Source organism: Phyllobates terribilis, unplaced genomic scaffold, assembly GCF_046119375.1.
Source record: "Phyllobates terribilis strain yellow unplaced genomic scaffold, ASM4611937v1 Scaffold_65__1_contigs__length_7625178, whole genome shotgun sequence".
In the NCBI taxonomy this organism is placed as follows: Eukaryota; Metazoa; Chordata; class Amphibia; order Anura; family Dendrobatidae; genus Phyllobates; species Phyllobates terribilis.
In genome coordinates, this window is record NW_027362825.1 from 410,532 (window position 1) to 416,246 (window position 5,715).

The 5,715-nt window shown below is 40.8% G+C and overlaps 1 non-coding gene across 1 annotated transcript; it reads left to right on the plus strand.

Moving 5' to 3' along the window:
- The first annotated feature begins 3,379 nt into the window (after positions 1-3,379).
- TRNAF-GAA (transfer RNA phenylalanine (anticodon GAA)) lies at positions 3,380-3,452 on the plus strand. The gene has a single exon. It is a non-coding gene; the product is annotated as a tRNA-Phe (tRNA).
- The last annotated feature ends 2,263 nt before the right edge of the window (positions 3,453-5,715 follow it).

Genomic DNA, 5,715 nt, shown 5'->3' on the forward strand with positions numbered 1-5,715 from the left:
CACACTGTTGGCTTAGCATCACCTGTAAAAGAAACAAATCACGTTAGGATAACAAGTCCGGTCTTATGTATCTCACCAAACACGTGGATCGCCATCTCCCTATACTCTGAACTTCCGTTTCTGGCAGTCCTGCTCTTGCTGCTTCCGTGGCCGCGCCTATGCGGAATGAGTGTGTCCCGTAATCTTTGGGGTGGTTCCCTGCCGATATCAGGCATTTACTAAATATAGCTTGGAACTGGTATCTTGATAATGGCATTCCATCAATGTGTGATAGGAAGAAATTACTTTGTGATATGATGGTTATATACGTTTTTACTATTGTTACCCGACTCATTGTACCGTTTGTGGGTTGTAGAAGTACCCAAGTGCCCCTGCTCGCTGGAACCGTTTTCGATTGGCGTATGCGTAGACCTATTGCATTATTGGCTATGACTATGTCCTGGTGTAATAAGCCTCCACTGATGATAATTTTGGATTGAGGGACTAATTCGCTTATGCATAGCGCCCCGAAGAAGGCGATCGCAAATGCAGTAGACAGTAGTGTTGCTTCAAATTGTGAGTGGCATGTTAATGGTGTTAGGGATGTGATGTGAGAAATCAGTTTTAGTGACACGGGACGGAACGTCTACATTCCTGACTTGGCTGACCCCTTTTCCACCCTTTTATGGATTGTCTGATGATGAATCTCTTTGTCACATCTCCCCAATTCAGTAGCTGGAAGTGAAATGCTACTCCGGTCAGACACCGCTGCGCTGAGAGCCCCTGATATGCCCCTCATCATTAGCTGGTGGAGAAATTCTATGGTGACTTTTAATCTGGCTTGTTCACATTGGTTAACCCGTCTGCCTGCTACTAGTCATGTCCACTCTTCCCATGCCTTACCGTATGCTTGCCACGTCGACAGGGCAACTGACGCTCTGATTAATGGCATCAACTATTCACCACTAGATCCCATAGGGAGGGTTGGCAACTGTTGCCCGATGGGTGGGCGTTGAGGAGGAGCTCTGTGAAAATCTGCCAACTGAATTATGATAAAGAATTAGCAGCAGCTTTAGACCCCTCAGCATCGTGGCTAGCGCGGACCCATATATTGTGTTTTAGGCACAGGAATGCTAGGCAGCGTAGTAGGCCTAGCACTGGCAGAGACGATGATGCCATCTTATTAATGCAGTGCGCTAGGCTGGTGTTTTTTGTTATGAAGCGTATATTTTTGTTAGCCAGGCGCGCGCCCCATATTTCTATTGCTACCACTATTGGGAAGAAAAATTATTTTCCGAGCTAGATGCAGCTAAAAATTATTATTAATTTCAAAGCTGGTGGAGCTTGGTATAGATGGCCTAATACAATGAGTACCACACACTGCTACTATGCCCAAAATTATTTTCCGGGCTAGATGCAGCTAAAAATTATTATTAATTTCAAAGCTGGTGGAGCTTGGTATAGATGGCCTAACACAATGAGTACCACACACTACTACTATGCCCAAAATTATTTTCCGGGCTAGATGCAGCTCAAAATTATTAGCAATTTGAAAGCTGGTGGAGCTTAGTATATATGGCCTAATAGAATGAGTACCACACACTGCTAATATGCCCAGTAGGTTTTACTTGGCTAGGTGCAGTAAAAAAATTGTATTACGTACACAGGTGGTGTAGCTTGCAACACAGACAGGCTACTCCACTGACTAACACACACTGCAAGAGGCCCAAAAGGATTTGCTTAGCTAGATTTAGCCAAATGCTGTGAAAAACACTTGCACAGCACTAAAACAGACCTGCCTGGCAATAAGTGATAGGAACTGATGTAACCTAGCCCTCAAAAGGGCTGCAATTACAACTAGTCACTACTCCCAACCTATCTGTCTATTTAAGAGCACAGACCTGCCTGCTAAAAGTCGTAGGAAATGCTGTAACCTAGCCCTCAAAAGGGCTGCAATTAGAACTAGTCCCTACTCCCAAGCTAGCTGTCTATTTCAGATAAAATTTGCTTACAATTCACACAGTTATACGGTATAGCGCGCACACAGCAGCAGCGGTGCCGTCTAACACTCAGCTGCAGCAGTGTTACACATGCCCTTGCTTGTGTGAAAAAAAGCACTTCGCTCCGTGTGTGCGCTGCTGAAAGGCTGACAGACTGCACCTCCCCACTGTAAATGTGGGAAAGAGAAAAAAAAATGGAGATCTTCATAATTTCTGCAGAGATCCATCCCATGCCCCTCCCCCCCACCCCGAAGTACACTCAAACTGTGTATTAACATTGATTTTCAGCATTACTGTGAAAAAATCCAGTTACGATTTTAGTGCACGAACAGTTATCGAACATAACCTCGAACAGCCGGATTTTTTTCAAATCGTTCGTGTTCGTCGAACGGCTCGAACACCGCCCAAAACAGCTCGAATTTGAGACTGGCGAACAGTTCGATTCAAACACTGCTCATCTCTAATTAGCATTTTCTTTCAAGAAATTGTACAGCTTCACTCCTGTTACTGACTAGTTGGTGGTCCGCTCTATTGGCGGTAATCTCAAATCGAAAACTAAAAGTGATGGGCCTTAGCAAAACCAATTCTCAACGTTGGTACTTTGTCAGTATTCCATGGGATACTTGAGGCAAATCTTAAATGTCCTGAATTTGTGCTTTCACAAAAGACTTCTGGGAACATCAAATAGTTTCTTTGTGCATATGTTAGTTGTTGTTTTGGCACCAGAAAAATACTGTGGATAGGAAAATGGGAGGGACTATTTCATCTCTATGTGTTCTCTGTCCCTATTAGGGCGGAGAGTGAACCTCCTAAGGTGCTGTCGTGGAAGATTCCTAGAAACCGAATTACCAGTAAGTCTAATTTCAGATTTTTCTACCTCAGGCATCAATAGACTATAAATATACTTAATAAACAAAAGCTAAAAGAGCAGATGAACATAGTTTAACAAGTCTGAAATGCGCATGTGATACTGACATCAAAGTTTCACCACATTTTGGGACAAATGTTTTCACTTTCAACATTAACAATCAGTAGAATATTTTCTCTAAATTTGCATCTCCTATCTTCACTCCAATTGTTTGCACCTAAGAAAAAATAAAGCTTGATGCAACATTATGCTTACAAATTGTGTTTTATGCTCAATCATCACCTGTCCTACAAAGACACAGTCAGAATTGCCCTGGTGAATGGAGTAAAATTGAAAATATAAAAAAAAATGGCAGAATTGCTGTTTTTTTCTATTCATTCACAAAGAATGAATGAAAGTTCTTAAATATGTACGCAAAATAGCGGGACTTTCAAATATAGATAATCTTGCAAGAACCAGTCAAAGTAAAAATAAATACATCCAGTTGTGACATTTGCAGTGTGTTGAACATTACTCAAACTAGATGTGTCCAGCTGAAATATCTCAGTTGGGAGAGCGTTAGACTGAAGATCTAAAGGTCCTTGGTTCAATCCTGGGTTTCAGCATAAGTCTTTTTCTTCACCCATTAAATTTTAAGCAGAAAATAAACAAAGCATATGGACTGACTGTTTACAGAGAATGTAAAAGTCCTAATCATTATAACTATCTACAGGAAATAAAATGATAGAAACTTGAGAACTGAACACTTTTATCTTTTGAGGAAAATAATATTTTTTGTAATTTTTCCTTCATTCTGGATGTCATCATTTTGTTTTATTTTAGTTTAGTTTGACTTATCTGTATGAAGATTTAAAGGAAACCTGATAGCTAATACGGGCAGCATGTATCAGACACTAGCTGAATGATTTCAGTCATGTATGTTTGACTATGAATCGCTGAGGCATTACTGAGACAAATATGCTTCAAAAATATGCCAGGAACAAAGCTGTTTGGGGAAAAAGTGAGGAAGGCTAAAAACACAAACCCCAACTCAAGACATCATCTTTCATTCTAAAAATAGGGGGTTTCCACGTTAATGGTAAGACAAAGAATCCACAGATTTGGCATTTCTCTAGCGAGGAGAGCCCACTTAAAATGTATGGGGTGCTTGTCTCCATAACCGCAAGCTGGGCACTAAACTGGCTTATTTGCAATTCTGGATGTTGCAGAGTGAAAACACCTGTTGGACTAAAATAGTAATTGCCGGTGTTGATGAATTCATTGTGAGGAGTAATTTATAAAATGGGATCACTTTGGTGGGGTTTCTGCTGTTTTGGTAATTTTGGAACTCCGCAAAATTCACCCGCAAAATATTCTTGCAAAATCTGCGTTCCCAAAACCCAAATAGCGCTCTTACTTTCAAAGCCCTGCTGTGTGACCAAACAGTAGTTTCTGAAGACATGTGGGGCATCACTGCATTTCAATGAAATTGTGCAACTTTAGATATTTTCACAAGAAAAACTAAATACATATTGACCTAAATTTACCATTAATATAATGTACAATGTGTTACAAAATAACACTATCAGAATCACGGGGATATGTTAAGCATTCCAGTGTTATTGCCAAATAAAGTGATACATGTCAAATTTAAAAAACGGTGCTTGGTCATGAATAGAGATGAGCGGTGTTCGAATCGAACTGTTCGCCAATCTCAAATTCGAGCTGTTTTGGGCGGTGTTCGAGCCGTTCGGCGAACACGAACGATTTGAAAAAAATTTGGCTGTTCGAGGTTATGTTCTATAACTGTTAGTGCACCAAAATCATAACTGGATTTTTTCTCAGTAATGCTGAAAATTAATGTTAATACGCAGTTTGAGTGTACAGCGGGGCGGGGGGGAGGGCAGGGGATGGATCTCTGCAGAAATAATGAAGATCTCTTTTTTTTTCTCTTTCCCGCATTTACAGTGGGGAGGTGCAATCTGTCAGCCTATCAGTAGCGCACACACGGAGCGAACTGCTTTTTTTCACACAAGCTAGGCATGTGTCATTGGTAGTGTATGTCACATGAACTTGCCCTATAAGACCCAGCCATTTTCAACGTAGCCACCATTTTCTCACTGCTGCAGCTGCGTGTTAGACGGCACCGCTGTTGCTGTGTGCGCTATACTTTCAGTGTTAATTTCAAGCCAATTTTTGCACAAATCTACAGATAGCTTGGGAGTAGGCAATAGTTGTGATTGCATTCCTGTTGTGGACTAGGTTACATCATTTCCTGCGACTTTTATCAGGCAGGTCTGTGCCAGTGCTGTGCAAGTTTTTTTCACATCATTTGGCTAAATCTAGCTAAGCAAATCCTTTTTGGCCTCTTGCAGTGTGTGTTAGTCAGTGAAGTAGCCTATCTGTGTTGCAAGCTACACCACCTGTGTATAGAATACAAATTTTTTCACTGCAGCTAGGCAACTAAAACCTTTTGGGCATAGCATCATTCTATTAGTCCATCTATACTAACCTCCACCAGGTTGCAAATTAAAAATAATTTCTATCTGCATCTAGCTCTGAAAAAATATTTGGGCTTGTAGCAGTGTGTGGGACTTGTTCTATTAGTCCATCTATACTAACCTCCACCAGGTTGCAAATTAAAAATAATTTCTATCTGCATCTAGCTCTGAAAAAATATTTGGGCTTGTAGCAGTGTGTGGGACTTGTTCTATTAGTCCATCTATACTAACCTCCACCAAGTTGCAAATTAAAATATTTTTTATCTGCATCTAGCGCTGAAGAAATATTTGGGCTTGTAGCAGTGTGTGGGACTTGGTCTATTAGTCCATCTATACTAACCTCCACCAGGTTGCAAATTAAAATATTTTTTTATCAGCATCTAGCTCT